This window comes from Oryx dammah, unplaced genomic scaffold, assembly GCF_014754425.2.
Source record: "Oryx dammah isolate SB20612 unplaced genomic scaffold, SCBI_Odam_1.1 HiC_scaffold_29, whole genome shotgun sequence".
Taxonomy (NCBI): domain Eukaryota; kingdom Metazoa; phylum Chordata; class Mammalia; order Artiodactyla; family Bovidae; genus Oryx; species Oryx dammah.
The window spans coordinates 10,639,289-10,662,494 of NW_024070213.1; the positions used below are offsets into that span (position 1 = coordinate 10,639,289).

A 23,206-nucleotide genomic window follows, 5' to 3' on the forward strand; every position below is an offset into this window, starting at 1 on the left:
TTGCAGGGGCCAGTCCACAACTTGGAAAACTAAATGCCTTATTCAACAGCATTGTTACAGGAGGCAAGTGTATCAGTCCACTTGCAGCTTTGCCTGTAACAAACTGTTCCTAACCTTCCTGACGTGACTGAGGCTGAAATATTACAGGTACAGGGATCAATGTAAAACACGATATAGGTGCATCACATTATCTTTTGTATGGAATCCAGTTGGTTCTGAAGAAATAGGAGATAGCCTTGCATTATGGGGGATGTGAAGGTAGGCACTGTAGTTAGTTAGACCTCCACTGTATGCCTTGCGCAAGTCAACTTCTCTAAGTCTGTCTGAGGCTGAAATGAAGTGATACATGCAAAGCACTTCCAAACAGTACCCAGCATATTGGAAGCATTTATTAATGCTAAATGTAAGCAGCAGGAGCTGCTGCTGTAAATGAAGGAGAGAGGTAAATATGTCAATAAAAATTGCATAGTATAGGGCAGAAAATCAGGGTTTGGGGAACACAGAGTAGAAATAGGAACTCTATAAGCCAGAATCTTCTGTTTATCAGACTGGGAAGGCTTCATGGAGGAACTGGACTTTCTTGAACTCTGCCTAATAGTTGGAAGACGTGTTGTCTGGCTGGGGAGTGGAGCTACTAAGGGTACCCCAGACACTTGATACAATTTGGAAGAGGGTTGAGGGGTGTAGAGAGGTTGAAAAGTTTTGGGACTTCCCTGGTGGTCCAGTGGTTAAGGCTTCAGGCTCCCAATGCAGGGGGCCTGGGTTCTATCCTAGCCAGGGAGCTAGATTCCACGTGCGGCAACTTAAGAAAGATCCCTGGTGCTGCGGCTAAGACCTGGCATAGTCAAAGAGTTCTGAAAAAAGAAGGTGGAGTTGTTGGGAGGGTTGTTACCAAAGTGCAGGCCTGCTGCCGGTGTAAACCTCTGAAACAGCGTAGGTGGGACCCTTTCAGGATGTTTTCAGGTCTTGAATTTGACGGGCAGGGAGACTGAGAGCTCACTGTCCTTGTTCAGTTAAATGGCTGCCACAGGCTTGAGATAGTGACCAGCACTTTGGCAATTCTGATGAGGCCTGACCAGCAAGACCTGTTGCTGAAGCCAGGGGCTCTGGACAGTTCAACAGGCAAACGAATTATTAACTGAGGTGTTGTCTGATTATGTGGGGGAAGAGAGAAGGTGAGGAGGTGACTCTTAGTAGAGTCTAATTAGAGTAGAAATTATTGGGCAAAGTGTGGCCCTCCACATATGAAAAGAACGCTCTGCTTTCAGAGAGGGAGTCAGAGAGGATATTGACTTTGTCTTCACAAAAGCTGGGGTTAATACTATTTGAACAAAGGAACTGGTGTCAACTTTCAATCAAAGTTCTTTAGCTGATGTCCCAAATTGAAGAACATATGTAAACATTGGTAATCCCAAACTAAGGATTATAGACTTGCAAAGTATGAGAAGGACTACGAGAGATTAATTCTACTTCAATATCTTTATTGGATTAGATGAGACAACTGACAACGGGACGGCGGAAAGGCACACGCAGATATCTTCTTCAGTTCTCTCCATATTTTCTTTTCGTTCTTTTAACTCCAAAATTTGAGAATCCCCAATCTCTTTGTTTCCTGTCTGGGTTGGATCAGATAGAAAATTCCAGTTGTGTTGTGCGGCGGCTACAGAGAGCAACAAATAACGTGCCCTTTAATCGCATCCTCTCTCCTCCCTTTCTGGCCGGCTTTGATGTGCCCACCATGCTTTTCCATTGGTCATTTCGCGCGGTTCCTCGCCCCCGTCCAAGGTTCTCAACCAATCAGCTTCTCCCTGGTCCCTCGGGGCGGGCTTTGAGGAATATACCACTGAACCTGCGGGGGGAGTGGAGAGAAGGAAGGGTGTGGAGGCGGCCCTCTCTTTTACCTTCAGCATAGAACCATGAGCTTCTGGCAAAGTCTGAGCCAGCGGGTCGCGACGACGTCCCTGGGGACGGGCGGCAGAGCGGGTTCTGGAGGCGCGCTGAGGTCAGCGCCCCGAGGCCGGGGTCCGGTGGTCGCGCCCCAGGAGCCGCAGCCCCGCCCTCCCATGTGCCCGCCCCACCCGGCGGCAGCGCCGCTACCACAGCAGCAGCCGCGGTGCTGCTCGCGCGGGACGCCGACTGCTGAGGGGGCGGCTGCAGGGCTGAGGCGCCGGCCCGAGCAGGGGTCGCCGCGGGGCTAGGCCGCCGGACGCCGCGGCCGAAGGTCTGGACTGTGGGCTGCGGCCGGGACGCTGGCGCAGCGCGGCATGAGGCGGAGGTGAGACGGGCTCCGGACCTGGCCCGGGACCCGCGCGGGCCGGGCGCCTCCCTCTGGCCGCCGCTGCAGCCCCGGAGCGGACGGCAGGCCCGGGTCCAGGCCCGCGGGCGGCGGGCGGGAGGCTGGACGTGCTTGCCAGGGGCGCCGCCGAGGCCGGGCACGAGGGGACCCGCGAGCGGACGCGCAGCTGAGGAGCCGCGCCGGAGAGGGAGGGCGCGGCGGGACCTCGACTCCCTCATTCCTGCGGTGGCCCTCTGTCCCCTCAGGTCCCCACGTGTGTCCCCTTCCCCCGTGTCCCTCATCTGTCCTCTCCCCCCATGTTCTTCGTCCCCTTGTCTCCTTGTGCTCCCATTCCCCCGTGTCCCCCAACCTCGGGTCCCCCCATCCCCCAGTCCCCCCTGTCCCCCCGTCCCCTGAGGCTCACGGACCGCCCTGGTCTCCCGACTCCCCGCAGACTCACTTGAAGGAAGGCTTCTGCAGCCCCGCACACTGCCCGTGAGCTCTAAGGTGGCGGCTGTTTACCGCAGGCATCGGTTACGGTGACATCAGTGCTTAGTGCTGAGAAAAGCAAGCCAGTTGCGGGCAGTGTTTTCCTCGAGGCTTACACCTTCTCATTTTCTGGGACGTGGATGGGGAGAGGGCGTGTAAATTTGGCCAGTCCCATCTGACATTCTGCCCGGGAGACAGCCGTTTGGCTCGTCCCCCGGGGGTGCGGGCGAGGTGCGATGGGTTTTGCAGTGAGCAGGACCTTCCGCGTCTGCGCCGGGCCGGCGGGGAGGCCCTGCCCTCCTTACCTGGCCACGCAGACGGCAGCTCCTGGTGCTGGCTCTTCTCCCAGCACCTCTGTAAAGGGCCCTCCAGAGGCTTGCATACATGTCTCACTTCATTGTCAAGTAAGTGGACTTGGTCAGAAACTTGGCTCAGGTTTTTGTGGCCCTGGAGTGAATTCTCCTTGTGCTCCAGGATTTTAAATTGTTTTTACTTTTTGGATCGGATACTAAACACCATGGCTTAATTCCAGAATTATAGGGAAAACAGGGTTTAGATGGTCTTCTTGCAAAGAATCTATAGGAACTTAGACCTGGTTTCCTAGCCAAGCTGCCTTTTTGTGTTCAGGATACTAGCCTTTGAAATGTCTAGAACTTGACTGCTAGATTGCGAGGTGCCCCCACCCCACACCTGGTATGGTTCAGGTGATCATGGTGTTTCTAGGTGTGGGGCAGAAAATGGGCTCTAGAGTAATGTGTACCAAATACTCCATGCAAGTATACCTGGCACATACATAGTAAGTGTTTAATAACCATAAGTAATTTTTTTTTCTTTCCTGTTTGGGTTTGGGAGACCTGTGGATGATGAAATTGGATACAGTTTTGTTTGCATGTTCCCTTTTTAAGTTAAGACTAACCCTCCAATCCCCCCACTCTTCTTCCCATCCCAACCTCTAGCTCTCACACCAAAATTTTTATGATCGGTTAAAAATGAAACTCAGACCTCTGAACCTAGAAGTAAATATCAAACAAGAAACAATTGAGCTCTTCCTTCTAGCTCACATGTGCTTTTTTTTTTTTCAGAAAGGATGGTATGCACCGTAGACGAGATCTTACTCGCTCAGCACAGGAGAATAAAGGGTCAGAGTGGACCCTTTCTTGGGTCTGTTGAAAATTCCCTTGGGTAAGGATTTTGGTTGCTGTTGGTTTAACCTGTCCAGGTGGAACCATAAGCCTTTCCTAATTTCTCCTGGCACTGGCATCTAAGAAATGGCCTGGGTGGATGACACCTGACCAGCAAACAGGGCACACTCTTAGATTTGATGGGCTGTACCTCTGAACTGGGCTTTGCAGGGAGCAGCCATGTACCCCCTTTTACTGTACCAGGCTCATTATGACCAGATTAAAAGGCTATCAGACCTAATGTTCTTGAAAGCCTGAGTAACATCAGTGATTTATGTATGTCCCGTTATACTGGATGTGACGTTTCAGTAATAATCATACTCTGGATTTCCTTACTGCTTTTCTTTGAGGAAGTGAAAGCTTTTTTATCTCCTGTTAACTCACTGATTCTTTTTTGTCTGAGGTCATCAGGTTTAGTGCAGTATATTATTTCCCACTTTATGGATAAAGAAATGGAGGGGGACATGATTTGTTCTAAGTTGTGTGTTGACGGCTAAGTTGGACTTCGATTTTTCCTTCATATGGAATTTCACTAATACTTTCATAAGGGAAAAAGCCCTCTTTTTTTGAAACCTGGAAGACTTAAAGATACCAAACCATTATGCTTTTCAGATTACTAGAGAGCTGAGAATAGTTGACATTTGCTGGGTGCTTATGTTTGGGGGCTTATGTGTGGCAGGCGCTTCACGTGCATTACCTCATTTGTTCCCCACGACAGTCTACAAGGTAGGACATGTTATTTTCCCTGGTTTTACAGATGATGAAATAGGGTTTGGTTACAGATGATGAGATGCAGGTCAAGGCAGTGACAAGGCAGGTCAGGCCTTAAAGCTGGGCTAATTCTGAAGTGTGTGCTTCTAACCTCCCTGGGTGTTAGTGGAGACGACGAGCAGACAGCAGAGTCCCTGACACCTGTTGCCGCTGCTTGCCTGGCTCTGATGGGCTGTGCTTGTCCAGGGGTTTCATTTTTCATTGAAGTATAATAGTGGAAAAGATTCTCGACTATTCCTGGGCCAGGAGCATTCTTTAGCCAGGTCATTACTTTAGAAAAAAATAAGAGTTGAAAAAATATCTGTATTTGGAGAGTGTGAAATGTTTTATGAGGCCAAATGAGGAACATAGAGAGGGAAACAATTGAAATGGTTTGTGTACGAAAGAAATGTGTGATATTCTAACCCAGGTAACTCCTTTAGTACCCAGGCTTTTAAACTTAAGCTGCAGATTGAAATTGTAAACTTGGAGGCCTGGCACTTGGGCTAAAATCTGTGCAGTAAATAAGACTCTCAGTTTCTACTTTAGGTGGCAGAGTTGAAAATCTGATTCCTTTTTGGTTTCTAACTTCTACAAATAATGTGGTACACTGGGAGTGGTGGGGATATTGTTGAGAAATTTACCTAAACTCTCTTTGGGCTTTCCCTTGCCTCCATGCACCCTTCTGTCACCTTTGGTTCCACTTTTCAGAATTCACCTCTGATCCTGTGGAGTGGAGTGGGTGGTGGAGGGGACAGAACAACATCGCTTCCCTCTGGGGCTCAGCTGCACGTGACTTGCTGTTTTCTTGGTGTGGGCTTTAGCTGTCTTCTGGTGTTAAGGCTTATTATGAGAATCAAGAAACTGGGGAGGGAGGACAGGGAAACTGTTGCCCTAGAAACTCTGCAGTTCATTTACTTTTTGTCAGTGTCAGTCTTCACAGAGAAGAAAAAATCGCCACAATTGGGGAAAAAAAAAAGGAATAAAGTGGTAATAATCAGATTAAAGAAGGGAGAAGTAGGATTGTTGGTTTGGGGAGGAGGAAAGAGCAGGCGTGCGCGCGCATGTGTGTGTGTGTGTGTGTGTGTGTGTTTGGCTGAAGGCCAGGTCGATCTACAGAGGTCTGTTTAACTGTGTATCTAGGGAAGGATCTGGTCTGGTGGACTCTGGAAGGAGGGGAGCAGCATTCCATCAGGTGGTTGACTAGTAGCTTTTATTGATTTTTCTTTGCTATCTTGAAACACCTAACTACTCAAAAGGCAGCATGAAACTTTGGTTGGTCTGGCTTCGTCCTGTCTCTTCCCCTGCCTCTTTTCTGTTGCTGATAGGTCAGCATTGGAGCTTGAAGACAGGGGCAGAGCACCCCAGAGGAAGGACCAGGGGTGGACGATACTTCTCCAGCCCATCACCCCCTGGGTTATGACAACACACCGCCGCAGGCTGTCCCGGCCTACAGAATGCCCACTTACGAAGGTCCCAGCGACACTCCTCCGTGCCTTCCCTCACTTCACCCCCTCCAGCTGCCTTGTGATTGCGTTGTTGGGGTTTGTGAGTGGGAGAGGAGGAGAAGTGGGTAAGCAGTGCCTTGATGGCGGTCTCTGCAGGAGTGCATGGAGGAGGGTGGCTGTGTGCTGGGCCTGTTCTGAGTGGCTGCTCGGTGGGGGCTGCACACTCAGTCCTCATGGCGCCCCTGTCTCCTGTGCAAGGATCCTGAGGCGGAGAGCTCAGTGATGGCCCCGGTGAGAACGGTGGGCTCAGCTTCAGACTCAGGCGTTCGGGTCCAGAGCTGTGCTGTCACGGACCAGTCAAAGGCAACTGACTGGGGTGGACTTACCTCCGTTCTGGTGGCCACCCTTTCTCTCTTCCAACCATCCCCGCACTGTTTCACGTTGTCCTTCTCTTCACTTTTGCATCACCTGCTTGAAGTGGTCTATGAAAGGTGCATTTAGGTTAAACTGACGTATTCCGTCAAAATGGGCAGAGTTGGAGGAGATGACTGGAGCATCCAGAGAGGAACACCTGTGGGTGCCCCAGAAGGTACACTTAGAACAGTGTAGGGTCATCAGGGACCTCGGGCTGGGCCGTGGGATCTGGAAAGAGTGTTGATTAAAGTCTGCTCCCTGAAAAGCTCAGGAAACCTGTCCCCTTCCCTCCTTGTACTTTTTTTGCCTGGCGTGGGTTTCTGATCCCTAAAACCAAGAACTCGTGCAAACCCTGTCACTGTCCTAGCTCAACTACTTTATGGATGATTTTTACTTTATTCTGTTTTTAAACGAACTAGTGTGGGATCCTAACCACTGTTTGGAACAGAACCCTTTACCCAGTTTGGTCATGCCTGGTCAGAGTCATTTGTTTCCCTATGAAAAACGAATAGGAAGTATTTGAACTCGTGACATGGACCTGTTTCAGTTTGTTTCCAAAGCAGAGAGGCTCTTCTCAAAACCAGACTTGCATAGGTAGGGGAAAAAACAACCTTCTGCCTTTGGCATTTTAAGCACCTTTAGACAAGTGGATTCCATAGGCAATTATATAGGATCAGCTATCACTCAGTGAGTCTCACTGTGGGCCAGACACTGCCGAGCACCTGTGAGCACACACCACTTCTAGTCTCCTGCTTCCCATTCGAGAAACTTCCAGAGAGGCTGAGGTCCAGAACCTTAGATACTCTGCGGAGGCTGGATGACTGCAGATCCTGTGCATTTAATCACCTTGCTGTGAGGTGATGTGTGGAGGGAGCAAAAAGAAGTGGAAGCAAGGAAGAAAAGGACAGTAAAGGGCAGGGGAGAGAGAGTGGTGAGAAGGCAGCATGGCTGGGCCTCCAGGGCTCCTTGGACTTGGTGTGCCTCAGTGGGCTGAGCAGGACCCAGAGATGCTGCTGCCTGGACGACCCTCAGGGAGCCTGGGGACAGAGGGCCCAGAATCTGAGAGCTTTGACTTCATGCTGGGGCTTCTTCTTAGCATGTGTTTATGGAGCAACTACTGTATGTAAGGTGAGTGCTGGACAATAAGATGCTGTTAGCCTGCAAGCAGCCTGGGGTGGGGGTGGGGGTGGGGAGAGTAGGCGCAGATGCAGAAAACTATAACGTGTGATTCGCAACTCCACTGGCCAGAGAGCCCTGAACATGGAGTGGTAAGAAAATATATATTATCAGGCAAAGTATTTTTTTCTCCATTTGGTTTTGTTAATTTTGTGCAGGTAAGATTGAGAATTTCTAGAATTTACCCCCATGGCTATTGTTTCAGTAACATTTGTATATTTGCAAACAGGGGATCTCTTTGCTGCTGCTCTCTGAGGTCCAACTAGGCAGCTTGGTTGCAGGAAAGGCTGGGCCCACCTCCTCTTCCTGCCGGCTGCCCTTCAGCTCAATGCCACTGCCATTTGTGGCCTATGCTGCTTGCCTTGGAGGTACCAGGCTCCAGGCTACCATTTCCCTGGTGCTCTGATGGGTGGGAGCAAACCTGAGCAAGAGGCACTTAACCGATGCTTTGGGAATTAGATCAGGCCACTTTATCCAACCTCAGAACTCCATGGTTAGCTTGTACTGGTACCCGGCAGCTCTCCCACTCCTCCTTCTTGAGTATCTCTTTGTCAAATGCTGTATTTGGAAGCTGATCTATCATGGAAAAGGCGTGTTAGGACTTCTTCCTGGATATGCTCAGTGAGACATGGTTTTTGCTTATGTTTAATCTTTTATTTAATAAGACCTTTGGATCACTATGATCAAATGTATCAGATAGAAATTGCTGCGTCTCCTGGAAATGGTTAAGCATCTTCCCCTTTGCTCCCTCCTGTGCTACTTGAGTTGGCTCCATTTGGTAATAACATTTAGGACCCTTTCACATGTTGCTAATGAAACTCCCTGTGTCCAGGACCAGTGACCTCAGAGAAGGGTTCATTAGCTTAAAGATATCCTTGCTTCAAGCAAAGTTGGTGTATGAAAATGTGGAGTGACCTCCAAAGTATAATTGTGTGTGTCTATATTTCTTGAATTCTCCATAGGATAGGAGTTTTGCAGCAGAATTCTCTTGAGGAATTCGGAATTTTGCTTTTCTGTATACAGCTTCTCCTGATGAGTCTCCTCTTCCACTCTTGGTGGAAGTGGCTTCCCGTCATTTTTACCTGCCTTGCCCTCTCTGTGCCCCACATAGGTGCAGCCTCAGAGCTGTACACAGTCCTGGGCCCTGCCTCTGCAGGCCTCCAGGCGCTGTCCTGTGGTCAGGGCGCGTCCTGGCAGCGCCTGGCCAGCCAACCTCTCCCCACGCAGTATTCATTTGCACCCCGGGGCCATCTGGACCTTCTGCACCTGTTGCTACCTCCCTTGCTCTGGATGCAGTTGCTTTCCTTGTGCTTGTTTCCAGGCTGCTTCTGCAGGCTTTTATGAAGCCCAGATGCGTGGGCATAGGTACCAACCAGGCAGGAAAACCCAGGGTAGGGTAGAGGTTATTCCCTGGTAGGGACATAAAGGAGGGTAAGGGGTTTGGCTTAAAACCTTGCTTGTGTTGAGGTATTGGAAAGGTGGGAAGGGAACTAATTTATCAGGAGTGTGCTTTATCAGTACACTGTATGACAAGACCTCCTTTAGGCCTTACAAAAGAGTCTTTCATATATGATGTCTACCTAACTAACTGGTTAGGAACCATGAGGCTCAGTGAGGTTAGGTGGCTTGCCTGAGATCTCTTAGCTCGTGAAGGGTAGTGCCAGATTAGATTAAAACCCAGAATGTGGGATTGAGTCTCTGTTTTTTGGTTCGTGCCTGTGCTTCATGATCTAGCTCTGCTTCATTACACCTAGATTTCAGGGATTGCCTGAATAGTCTTACCTGAGAAAGAAATCCAAAGGAAGAGGAAAAGAAAGGAGTGACATTTTCCTGGAGTCCATGTCTCTGTAAAGGAAAAAAATGTTGCCACCATTCCAGTTCTACAAGGATCAAGGCATTAGTCACTGCAGTGGCCCCCTGATAGTGCAGCCTAAGAGGAATTCACAGTGGAGAAAAACAAGCATTCTGTGCTTTGGGCATGCCGGCCCCTGGATAGTGAAGATAGCTTGGATACTGAGGGAGAATTTCAGTGAGCCCAGATTCCTGCATCTTCTTGTACGTAGAAAAGCACTAAAATCATTAACTTGATGTCTGTTCTTTGTGAGCAGTAGTAATCTTTTTATGCTTGACTGCATGTTTTTCTCAGCAAAAAAGTTCATGCATATCCCGGCTCCTTCCTTTCTCCTTTGGAGCAGGCCCTCTGAGCTCTCAGAAAGGCTGTCCCCCCGGCTACAGTCCTCAGAAAGGTTCCCAGCTGAACTTGACACACCCTCTCTCTCACACAAAGACACTCACTCTCTCACACACATACCTTCTCTTTCCACATACACTCTCTCACACACTCTTGCACACATCTTCTCTCTCACACACACAGATACACATTCTCTCTCATACACACACACCCCCCTTTTTATGTCATATACACCCTCTCTCTCTCACAACTCTCACACACTATACCTCACACACATACCTTCTCCATACACACATATACACTCTCTCATACACACACCCCTTTTTCTCATATACACCCTCTCTCACACACACTCTCACACACATACCTTCTCTCTCACACACACTCTTGCACACACACCCTCTCTCACCCACATATCTTCTCTCTCACACACACCCCTTTCTCTTACACACATACTCTCTCTCACACACACACCCCCTTTCTGTCTCATACCCTCTCACACACTATCTCACACACATACCTTCTCTGTCACACAAACTCTCGCACACACACACCTCCCTTTCTCTTACATACTCTCACACATATCTTCTCTCTCACACACACCCCTTTCTCTTATACACATACTCTCTCTCACACACACACCCCCTTTCTGTCTTATACCCTCTCGCACACACACTCTCTCGCACACACACACTATCTCTCACACACACTATCTCTCACACACACACTCTTGCACACACTCTCTCTCACACACACCCCCTTTCTGTCTCATTACACCCTCTCACACACACACTATCTCTCACACACACACACTGTCTCTCACACACACACTCTCTCACACACATACCTTCTCTCTCACACACACTCTCGCACACACACCCCTTTCTCTCTTATATACACCCTCTCTCTCACACATAATCTCTCACACTCATACCTACTCTCACTCACACACCCTCTCTCACACATCCTCTCTCTCTGCCACACGCTCTCTCTCTCATTCACATTCACTCACACACCCTCTCAGAGACACACACGCCTCCTCTTATCTCACACACACCCTCTTTCTCTGTCTCTCACACGCACCCCCCAAAATGTATAGCGGTAAGGAGTGTGAACTCGGGAACTTCTTGTGCATCATGTACTAGGGGATGTGGCCTTGCATGTGTTTTAGCCCCCGTGGGCCTCAGTGTCTCCATCTGTGCGATGGCATGACAGTCGTCTGTGCTTGGTGCGGTTGTGAGCATTGAGAATCCTGCCGACGCCTGGTAAGCCGCAGTGAACGCCATGCGTGGTGCTGGTGCTGCGGCTGACTGAAGGGGCCGTCTCGGGTGCAGCTGGCTGGCCCCACACTTACCTGTGTGAGGCGCCCGATGCAGCCCAGCGCACTCTGGGTCCCAGGGCCCCCTGCTGCCCCTTTGGCTCTGCCCTGCTCTCCCTGCTAGCACCCCTTTGGACTTCCTGGGGAATTTGTTCATGACTCTGTCATCTGCTGGGCCCCTTCTCTGCATGTTGTCCTGCAGTGGGTACCAGGCAGGGCCCAAGTTCCGGGGCATTTGACGTCCCTGCTTCAGAAGAGATGGCTGGGGGAAGGGAGAAGAACGGCAGTGAGATGCCAGACGGCACGGGCAGGCGCCTCCAGCCTTTGGGGAGGACGAACGCAGGCCCTTGCCGTTGAGCTCTTAGGTGCGCAGCGCTGGTGCAGACGCTTTGCACACCTCCTCAGCCCTGCATTCCGGATGCTGCTCTCGCCCCTGCTCCGCAGATGAAGACGGACACCCAAGTGTCAGCAGACGAGGGTGGCATTTGGACCCTCGTCTGCTGATGCAAGGGCCTGTGTGGGCTGCGTCTCAGCCCCCGTGAGGTGCAGGGATGCCTGGAGCGAGAGTGAATGCGGTGTGCCAGGGCCTCGGCAGCGAGGAGGCCAGCCTGGCAGAGTCGGAGCTGAGCTCAGGGTGCATGGGCCTCGGAGCCCCATTTGGTTTGGGTGTTGGGAGATGAGTGAGATGTGTTCCTCGCCCTCTGGAATCTTCCTGTAGCTGTGGAGACAGACGCACAAATAGATGCTTGCAGTGTAGTGTGGTGGGAACTGTGATGAGGGTAAGTATAGGGTGCTGGAGAGCAGAGGAGAGGAAACTGGGAAACGCTCTTTCCCAGGGTCTTAAAAGGCAAGTTAACGGTGAGTGTGCCATGGAAGGCAATAAGAATTTTCTTTTGTTTGTTCCTTTTTTAAAAAAATTTTTGTTGGCATATAGTTGACTTACGATGTTGTGTTAGTTTCTGCAGTACAGCAGAGTGAGGCAGTTATACACATACATATATCCACTCTTTTATTTTAGATTGTTTTCCCATTAGGCCATTGCAGAGTACTGAGTAGAGTTTCCTGTGCTATACATAGTAAGTCCTTATTTGGTTATCTATTTTATATGTATTAGCGTGTGTATGTCAATCCTGCTCCCCCATTTCTCCCTCCATGCCTTCCCCCTGCTAACCATAAGATTGTTTTCTACATCTTTACCTCTTTTTTGTGAATAAGTTCATTTCTACCTGGAGTTTCAGATTCCACATATAAGCAACATCATATGATATTTGTCTTCCTGCATCTGACTTTACTCAGTATGACAAAGAAGAGTTTTCTGAAAGGCAGAGGACAGCATGAGCAAAAAGGCGTGGCACTGTGGGCTTTTCTTATCAAAGCAAGTTTGTTCACCTGGTCTGATGAATGCCCGGAAACACTGGCGTTTACAATCAAGTTAGTTCATCAGAGGCTTGTGGACACAGAGCAACAGCACAGAAATTGTGTTTTGTGTTGATTAATCTGGTGGACTGGGGGAAGATGAAAGTTGGGCAAGACCAGCTATTGGAGAAGTTGGCAGGTTTTTCTCTGTAAGGGCCAGAAAGTAAATATTTTCTGTGTCAGTGGGCCATATGATAGCTGATGCAACCACGTGGCTGCTGTTACAGGTAGGAAAACAGATAATTGGTAAATGAATGGGCGTGGCTGTGTGCCAGTAAAGCTTTTATGCCCCACCCCCCAAGTTTGAGTTCACATGTCACAAAATAGTTATCTGTCGATTTTTTTCTCCACCCATTAAAAAATGTAAAAGTCCTTCACTTGCAGGTTGGATTTGGCCCACAGGTCATGGTAATAATTCAGGTGTGAATGACCAACTAGAGCAGGATGTTGGCGATGGAGATAGGCAGGGACTTGATGCCAGAGACATTTTGGAAAGGAGACACTGATTAGATGGAGGAGATAAGGAGAGGGCTGAGACCCAGGTAACACGGTAGCGTCAGGTTTCGTGTCTTCCCAGCCCTTCTTCTGGTAAAACTGATCTTACTTTCCGTGAGCCCTGGTGGCTTCCCTCGTGGCTCAGATGGTAAAGCATCTGCCTGTAATGCAGGTTCCATGGATTGGGAAGCTCCCCTGGAGAAGGAAGTGGCAACCCACTCCAGCATTCTTGCCTGGAGAATCCCGTGGTTGGAGGAGCCTGACAGGTTACAATCCATGGGGTCGCAAAGAGTCGGACACGACTAAGCGACTTCACTTTTTCCATGTGCCAAAAATACGGCTTGATTCTGGAGAAAAACCCCAGAGACAGCGAGCCCTCGTGCTGGCAGCACTGAGGTGCTCTAACGCCTCCACATGAAGTCACTGTGCCGCACACCTGAGCTGCCTGGGCCCCCAGGGCCTCACTGGGTCGGTGCGCCCCCCTGTGTGTCGGGGCACAGGAAAAGTGTAGTTCTTGGATAACGTGATGTAGTTTCAGACTTACAGAGAAGCGGTGAGAGCAGTGCTGGCGGCTCCTTTGTATCTGTTCCCTAATCTGTTTGTTAATGAGATTTTATTACTTACACTTGGTCCCATTTGCTGCTTCATTCTCCCTCTGCCGACCCGGGTTCCCATTCCAGCTCTGCCTTTAGTGGCTGTGGAGTCCTGAACCTGTGTCTTCGCCACTCTAGGTCTCAGACCGTCAGCTCCCTAGGAGAGCCCTCAGTAGGACTGGATGAATAATACGCACCGAGTGCCAAACGTGCTCTCGCCTGGCTGGCAGCAGATGGTCGGTGAGTGTTAGTTCCTTTCCTTCCTCAGTCCCCCTGGAAGCTGTGAGTCAGTGAAGGAAGCAGGCGGCAGGGAGGAGCAGGGGAAATCCTGAGTCCAGGTGTAGAGAGAGGGACAAAAACAAGACATCAGAGATGTGACCGTGAGAAGGAGCTCTTATTATCAAACTTTGACACTAAGATGAGGGTTTAGGTTTTTTTTTTTTTTTTTTTGTAACCTTATGTTGATATGATTTCAGAAAAGGCAAGAATGGTACAAGGAGCTCTTGTTCCAGAAGCACCCATTGTCTTTTGTCCTATTTGCTTTTTCATATTTTTCCTTCTCTTTTTATAAACTAGGGACATCAAGCCCTAAATACTTGAGTGTTTGTTTCCTAGGAACAGAGATACCCTCTCAGATTGTGATAGGGAGCCTGAGGTTCAGAAATAGGGAAGTGGCATGGTGTGAAGATACTTGGGGAAGATGGGCTGAAGGCCAGGGCCCTGTGGGTAGGCAGTTTGGAATAATTTTCACTGCAGGGTGATGAGGGCAGACTGACCAGAAATGGGAGGGATGCAGACCCAGGAGACTTGGGCCGAGAGAGAGGGTGGGGGGAACTGTGCTGCTTTCTGGGGAGGAGAGCAGCATGGATAGTTGAAAAAGCGCATTCAGCTTTATACTTGGGAAAATGAAATGTCTCTCTCCCCTTTTATTCACAGTACAGTCTGTGGAAGGTAAAGGCCCACCAGCTGCTGGCCAGTGGGGCTGGAGTCTGTCTGCTACATCTCTGGAGGAACGGTTCTTCAGGCTTTGTCACGAAGCTGGTCGGTAGAGAGGAAGGTTCAGGTTAGGGTGAGGGTGAGGTCTGATAGAGACCAAGGAATCATTAGTGACAGGCAGGTGGTCGTAAGCGGGGAGCATGGGGGGCCAAACCCACTCTTGGGAAGGCAGCTGCGCAGGACCCCCAGGGAACCAGGCAGAGACATGCAGAGCAGAGACAGTTGAGAGGGAGGGAGAGGACCAAACCAAGCTCCAGGAACCCGGATCAGTGGGCGCTTGTTTGGCTCTGTTTTTTCCAGTGTGAGAGCCAGAACTTTAAGAGAGCTTTAAGGAATGCCCTGTGAAGAGTGCCACCCAGGATGCTAAACCAGATCAGACTGAGGGGTTTAAAATTAGCCTCTCACTGCTGAGTGTGTTCTGAAAGAAATACCTCAGGGAGAATAAAAGTATTGAAAAAGGTGTCATAGATTTGAGCTTATGTGAAAAAGTGTTACTCACTCAGTCATGTCTGTCCCTTTGCGACTCCATGGACTGCAGCTCACGAGTCTCCTCTGTCCATGGGGTTCTCTAGGCAAGAATATTGGAGTGGGTTGCCATTCCCTTCTCCAGGGGATCTTCCTGACCCAGGGATCAAGGAAAGGAAAGGAACGTTGCTTGGTTGTGTCCGACTCTTTGCGACCCCGCGGACTGTAGCCTACCAGGCTCCTCTGTCCATGGGATTTTCCAGGCAATAGTAATGGAGTGGATTGCCATTTCCTTCTCCAGCGGATCTTCCCGACCCAGGGATTGAACCTGGGTCTCCCGCATTGTAGACAGACGCTTTACCGTCTGAGCCACCAAACCCTTATAATAGGGATTAAAAGATCCACCCCCTGCCCTTTGTGAAAGTGTGTTAGAGGGAAAATTGTGCTGGTCTCTCTGGCTTTCAAAATTCCCAGCTCTGGGAAAACCTTGTCATAGGAAAGTCTTGATTTCTCTCTGGAGTCTTAGGGGTGAAGTCACTGCAGGATTATACTTTGTTTCCACAGACATGCATGAGCATCTTTTGTGTACTAAACACTGGGAGTGTAGGAGTGAACCATGGCCTGCCAGAGCTTGCTCATACCTTGTGGTTAAATTTTCAGAAATTTTGCAAGTTGGTTGTTAAATTCAGCTGTTGTTAAAAATTAAGTTTATAAGCTTATAGTTAAATAAATTGTATTGGAAACAAGGGTAATATATTCTCAAAGTTCATTCCTTCCTCATTATTTTAGCGTGAACTATGCTCTCAGGACTCTTGCCCACATATGGTGGAAATACTGTATAATTACGAACTATGGTACATCTCCTCCCAGCTCTGTATTCAGAGATGTCAAGTACAGAGCTTGAACTTGGCCATGGTGGGTGTATTTATACCATAGAAACCAACAGACTCTACACATTGGGGCTTGATTTGTTGTTTTGTTCATTGTCTAAGAAATTGATGGGAAAATGTTAACATTTTGCATTTTTAAACTTAAAAATGTTTTGTGTCCATATCCAGTATATTGTGAATAGCACAAAAAATTGAGGAAATAATTCTTTTAGTATTTGAATAGCTAGGGTCCAGTTCAGAGAGAAGTTGCTTATGTCATGTTTGATACAGCTTTTTTTTGGCTATTAAGTACAGCACATAGAGCCTAGTTCCCCAACCAGGGTGAAATTGCCCCCCTGCAGAGGAAGCATGAAGTCTTCACGACTGGACTGCCAGGGAAGTCCTGATATATATCTTTCTTGCGAAAGGTTGTTGTTGAATCACGACGCCGGGATTCTTGGCCCCCGGAGGAGAAGAATTCAATCCGGGGCCAGAGACGAGGCTTGATCGCGCAGAGCTTTTGTGTAATAAAGTTTTATTAAAGTATAAAGGAGATAGAGAAAGCTTCTGACATAGGCATCAGAAGGGGGCAGAAAGAGTACCCCCCTGCAAGTCTTCAGCTGGATGTTATTAAGTCACCAGCAGTCTGTTAATGAAAGAAAGGAATGTCTTAAAACTCAGAATGGCACCAGGCCCCTCACCCATAAGATGAATTTTGGGATAATCTTGGCACCAAATGATTCACCTCGGGCCATAAAATGATTAACTTGAATCTTGAAGAAGGGCAGATCACCATACAAATAGTTTCATTTACATCGATTAGAGGAACAATATCTGAGTATAACATCCTGGTTTATCAAGTAGGTTCTGAGCCAAAAGGCAGAACCAACTTGAAGACAGAGTTTGGGGTAAATGCATAGTACGTTAGCATAGCTTAAGATAAACATTTCCATAAGAAAAAGGCATTGGTTAACTTCAGGTGAAACCAGGTGTCTCTATGGCAACACAGAATTTTAAGAGAAACTTCCTTTTAAATTTGTACAGATAAGGAAAAAATATCGCTAGTTTGTTTCCTTCTGCCACTTAAGTGAGATAAAAATGTCTTGACACTTGCAAGCTATTTCCACCTTTGGAGACCCCTGGCCTTCCTGCCTGTTACCCGCTCACTTGTCCCATTTTGTTTTACTCCTTAAGGTAAATGATGATAATCAAATTCACTTATTTATCAGTTGAATCTATGGATTGGCCATTAGTTCACTTCAGTTCAGTTCAGTCACTCAGTTGTGTCCGACTCTTTGCAACCCCATGGGCTGCTGCATGCCAGGCTTCCCTGTCTATCACCAACTCCTGGAGCCTGCTCAAACTCTTGGCCTTTGAGTCGGTGATGCCTTCCAACCATCTTATCTCTGTCGTCCCCTTCTCCTGCCTTCAATCTTTCCTAGCATCAGGGTCTTTTCCAATGAGTCAGTTCTTTGCATCAGGTGGCCAAAGTACTGGAGCCTCAGCATCAGGTCTTCCAATGAATATTCAGGATTGACTTTAGGATTGACTGGCTTGATCTCCTTGCAGTCTAAGTGAATTTGGACTCTCAAGAGTCTTCTCCAACACCATAGTTCAAAAGCATCAATTCTTAAGTGCTTAGCTTTCTTTATGGTCCAACTCTCACATCCGTACATGATTATTGGAAAAACCAAAGCTTTGACTAGATGGACCTTTGTTGGTAAAGTAATGTTTCTGCTTTTTAATATGCTGTGTAGGTTGGTCATAGCTTTTCTTCCAAGGAGCAGTTCCAGTTCCAGTTCAGTCGCTCAGTCGTGTCCGACTCTTTGCGACCCCATGAATCGCAGCGTGCCAGGCCTCCCTGTTCATCACCATCTCCCAGAGTTCACTCAGACTTATGTCCATCGACTCCGTGATGCCATCCAGCCATCTCATCTTTGGTCGTCCCCTTCTCCTGCCCCCAATCCCTCCCAGCATCAGAGTCTTTTCCAGTGAGTCAGCTCTTCACGTGAGGTGGCCAAAGGACTGGAGTTTCAGCTTTAGCATCATTCCTTCCAAAGAAATCCCAGGGTTGATCTCCTTCAGAATGGACTGGTTGGATCTCCTTGCAGTCCAAGGGACTCTCAAGAGTCTTCTCCAACACCACAGTTCAAAAGCATCAATTCTTCGGCACTCAGCCTTCTCCACAGTCCAACTCTCACATCCATACGTGACCACAGGAAAAACCATAGCCTTGACTAGACGGACCTTAGTCGGCAAAGTAATGTCTCTGCTTTTGAATATACTATCAAGGTTGGTCATAACTTTCCTTCCAAGGAGTAAGCGTCTTTTAATTTCATGGAGCAAGTGTCTTTTAATTTCATGGCTGTAATCACCATCTGCAGTGATTTTGGAGCCCAATAAAATAAAGTCTGACACTGTTTCCCTTGTTTCCCCATCTATTTACCATTAAGTAATGGGACGGGATGCCATGATCTTTGTTTTTTGAATGTTGCGTTTTAAGCCAGTTTTTTCACTCTCCTCTTCCACTTTCATCAAGAGGCTGTTTAGTTCCTTTTCGCTTTCTGCCATAAGGGCCTTTCTGTGGATTGGCCATAGATATGAATTAAACAAACAAACAAAAACTTTGAGAATCAGTTGACTATATGGACTAAAGAGCATTATGTATTTTATGCTCTATTACTTATTACTTTGGGCTTCCCTGGTAGCTCAGTCAGTAAAGAGTCTGCCTGCAGTGCAGGAGACCTGGGTTCAACCCCTGGGTCAGGAAGATCCCTTGGAGAAGGAAATGGCAACCCACTCCAGTATTCTTGCCTGGAGAATCCCATGGACAGAGGAGCCTGGCAGGCTACAGTCCATGGGGTCACAAGAGTCGGACACGACTTAGTGACTAAACCACCACCACCACTTCTTATTATATATATATTACTATTATATATTTTATACTCTATTACTTATTACCATATATTTATTAATATTACGTATTTTATTGCTATTATATGTTCAGTTCAATCGGTCAGTTGTTTCCAACTCGTTGCGACCCAATGAATCGCAGCACGCCAGGCTTCCCTGTCTATCACCATCTCCCGGAGTTCACTCAGACTCACGTCCATCAAGTCCGTGATGCCATCCAGCCATCTCATCCTCGGTCGTCCCCTTCTCCTCCTGCCCCCAATTCCCTCTCAGCATCAGAGTCTTTTCCAATGAGTCAACTCTTCACATCAGGTGGCCAAAGTACTGGAGCTTCAGCTTTAGCATCATTCCTTCCAAAGAAATCCCAGGGTTGATCTCCTTCAGAATGGACTGGTTGGATCTCCTTGCAGTCCAAGGGACTCTCAAGAGTCTTCTCCAACACCACAGTTCAAAAGCATTAATTCTTTGGCGCTCAGCCTTCCTCACGGTCCAACTCTCACATCCATACATGACCACAGGAAAAACCATAGCCTTGACTAGATGGACCTTAGTCGGCAAAGTAATGTCCCTGCTTTTGAATATGCTATCTAGGTTGGTCATAGCTTTTCTTCTAAGGTGTAAGCGTCTTTTAATTTCATGGCTGCAGTCACCATCTGCAGTGATTTTGGAGCCCCCCAAAATAAAGTCTGACACTGTTTCTACTGTTTCCCCATCTATATCCCAAGAAGTAATGGGACTGGATGCCATGATCTTCGTTTTCTGAATGTTGAGCTTTAAGCCAACTTTATCGCTCTCCTCTTTCACTTTCATCAAGAGGCTTTTTAGTTCCTCTTCACTTTCTGCCATAAGGGTGGTATACAACTTTATATCAGTAAATTTTATAATAAATGTACGTGCATATAAATAACACAAAAATGGTTTAGAGAATAGGTTGTTGGGCATTTACCCGCACAACACCATAGTGAGTTAAACACTGCTTTCACGGAGTTCACAATTTAGTATAGATGAGCCATAAATCACAGACATGCGTAAGTGTGCAAAAGGCCTAGAGGAAGGCCCAGGGCAGGGCCTGGGAAACTGTGACGAGATGCTCAGTCTGGCCAGAGCTGTAGGCTGGGGAGTGGAGGGACCTGACCAGAGGGGCCAGCTGCTGGGGGAGCCAGGGAGGACTGTGAGGGCTTAGGGGTGCTCAATGATGGGAAGGAAGCAGGTGGGGCTTTTGGAGAGAAAGGTGGGCGTGGACCAGGTGGCCGCCTGCTGTAGGGCATGTGAAGGTCGTGTTAGCTGTCAAGGATCCTGCTTTTAGGCCAATTGGCTGCTTAGCTGCTACAGGCATGTAAACGTGACTCCCTGTTTGGCTTTAGAAAATAGGTATTAATAATGTTTTTGTGAAGTTGATACTTAAATTTAACACATACAAATTATCTGTTTCCTGTGTGTAAGACTTTGTGCTAACGGTTTTCAAGGAGACATAAATTGTTAACGTTGTCCATGTCCATTAGGCATGTGTTCTATGGGAATGTGTTACATGGTAGGAGAGCCAGAAATATATACAGTGAACTGTAACATAAGGTGACTTTGAACAAACGCTGTGCAGAAAGCAGTTCATTCTGGTTGTGGAGCAGGAATGCCATATAGACAAAGCTGGAAAGTAGTTTTCAGTAATCTGCTTGGGGAACCCTGGAAGAATGTCCCTGCATTTGACCAAAAGTCCTTACTGTCTTTATTTCCTGATTTATCCCCGTTGTCTAGGGATAAATGCCCTGAAGTCTTTGATTATTTCATGAATGCTGATTCTGCTTGTATAACCAGACTGCTGAGGGGGTGGGGGGGGGGGTGGGGGCTGTTCCTCGTGGTACCTGACCAATAGCTCATGTGCTTTCAAAGATACATACATACATATATATATATATATATATATTCATTCTATATTCACCAGTAAGGCATCCTAGAATTAGGGGTTTGGAAGAGACCTTAGACAGAAACTATCAGCCTGATGTTTAGGGGTATGCTGGGCTGGGAGCAGGAGCTGGAGCAGACTCCCTGTCTCCCCTAGGCTGAGGCTGGCTCACAGAGGTCCCTTAGTGTGGTGGCGGAATTCCTTTAATGAAATCTTTGGTGAAAAGACTCAGCGCTTCTGTTCTCTTTATTTTAACATTTGCTTAGTACCTACTGTGTGCCAGAGGCTGTGTTACTTATGAGAATACAAGGACACAAAAGACATGGTATGGTACCGCTCAAAGCCATTTTATTATGTAATTCACGTATCATAGAGTTCATTCATTTAAAGTGTAAGTTCACTGGTTTTAAGTATACAGAGTTACACAACCATCACTGCAGTTAATTCTAGAACATTTCTATCATCCCGTGAAAAAACCCTGTACCCATGGCAGTAACTCTGTTCTCTCCAGTCTCTCTCCTCTGAGCCACAGGCAACCACTAGACTACTTTCTGTCTATAGATTTGTTATTGTGGACATTCCATATAAATGAAGTCATACAATATGTGGTTTTCTGTGACTAGATTTTTTTCACTCAGCATCATGTTTCAGAGTTCATCCATGTTGTAGCCTATATCAGAATTTCATTTCCTCTTATGGCCAAATAATATTCCATTTTATGGATCTCTTGCATTTTCCTTATCCATTCAACAGTTGATAGACATTTGGCTTTTGGCTGTTTTGAATAACATCATGATGAACGTTCATGTACAAGTTTTGGAGTGGGTGTGTGTCTTCACTTCTCTTTTTTGTATACATACCTCGGAGTGAAATTGCTGGGTCATGTAATAACTGTGTCTAACATTTTGAGGAGCTGCAGAACTTTCCCAACGTGGCTGCACTGTTTTCCACTCCCAGCCTCACTGTCCGAGGATTCAAGCTCCTTCACGTCCTTGCTACCTCTTGCGGTTGTCCTTTGGTTCCAGCCGTCCTAGTGGGTGTGAAGGAATAGCTCCATGTGGTTTTGATGAGCATTTTTGAAATAGTTAATGACGTTGAACAGCTTTTTGTGTGCTTGACCATTTGTGTATCTTCTTTGGAGAAATATCTCTTAAAATCCTTTGCCCAGTAGAAAATTTGGGTTACCTTTTTATTTATCTGGTTGTAAGGGTTCTTTATATATTCTGGATATGAGTTTCTAATGAGATAGATGGTTTGCAAACATTTTATCCCCTCTGTGGGTTGTCCTTGATAGTTTTGAAGTATAAAAGTTGTTAATTTTGATGAGTCAAATTTGCAGTCAGTTCTTGAGTAAACTCAGATTTACATGACAAATTTCTATGTGTTTAGGTCTTCCTGTTTTATTTGACAGGTTTCTACAGCTGAATAGTCTATAACCAGTTTCATAGCCTTTACTAATCAGACTTTCTTCCCACGGACAGAGGAGCCTGGCGTGCTGCAGTCCATGGGGTTGCAAAGAGTTGGACATGACTGAGCGGCTAAGCAAGCGTAGCACTTCTTATGTTGGTGACTTTGTTTTAGTTTTTAGAAACTTGAAATCTTATGAAAGCAAAGAGTAAAGCATATAGGCTCTTCATAGCATTTTACTAATCATGTTGCTGATAAAAACAGCCATAAGCTGATGGCTCTTAAACACTCAGAGTGGGGACCAGGCTTCTGGGAGTAGCTTAAGGTTGAACACAGTATACTGAGATTGTATTTAAGCACAAGTCAGGAAAGTAGAGCAGTGTCCCTTCCCATTGTAACCTTAACTCTCTCGTGTTATCTAATGAGATTTTCAGCTCTATTTACTCTAGTGTAAGCCATAGAATTTAATAACTAGAGGTGTATCTGGGTTATGTAGGTAAGTTGCCGTAATGAAAAATGTGAACTGTCTCCTACCCTGATCCTGCAAGACATTTTAGCAATCTACCTTCTCCCAGTGTTTTTCAGACAAGACCGAAAAGAAGTAGGCGCCTGACTTCCATGACAGTGTTGTGTTGGCTGAACCACTGCCTGTAGCAGTAAGGAGTATGTCCCCTCTGTGAGCCAGCCAGCTCAGGAAGTGGGCTGTTCCTTGTCCAAGATCACGTTCCCAGTCGGTGGGAATGCTGAGGTTTCTCTGGGGGAACATACTTGGGATTACTTGCATATATGGCATTCCAGTGCCTCGTTTGTTCTGTATCCCTTTCTTAATTGGATATTTCCATTTCTAAGCTGGGGTAAATGAACGTTTTTTTTTTTTTTTTTTTTCGTCCTTTGCATGTAATCTAAACAA

The 23,206-nt window shown here is 47.3% G+C and overlaps 1 protein-coding gene and 1 long non-coding RNA gene across 4 annotated transcripts in view; one reads left to right on the forward strand and one right to left on the reverse strand.

The window, feature by feature from the left end:
- Positions 1-1,460: 1,460 nt before the first annotated feature.
- Positions 1,461-5,723, reverse strand: LOC120857829. The gene is made up of 2 exons (XR_005719747.1): positions 2,736-5,723; positions 1,461-1,849 (listed from the first exon to the last, which is right to left on the reverse strand). It is a non-coding gene; the product is annotated as an uncharacterized LOC120857829 (long non-coding RNA).
- MICAL3 (microtubule associated monooxygenase, calponin and LIM domain containing 3) overlaps positions 2,099-23,206 on the forward strand; it is a 143,097-nt gene continuing 121,989 nt past the window's right edge. For all 3 annotated transcript variants that reach the window (XM_040233628.1, XM_040233629.1, XM_040233630.1), the window contains exon 1: positions 2,099-2,275. The gene's annotated coding sequence lies outside the window, so the exon portion shown is untranslated. The remainder of the gene's footprint in view (positions 2,276-23,206) is intronic.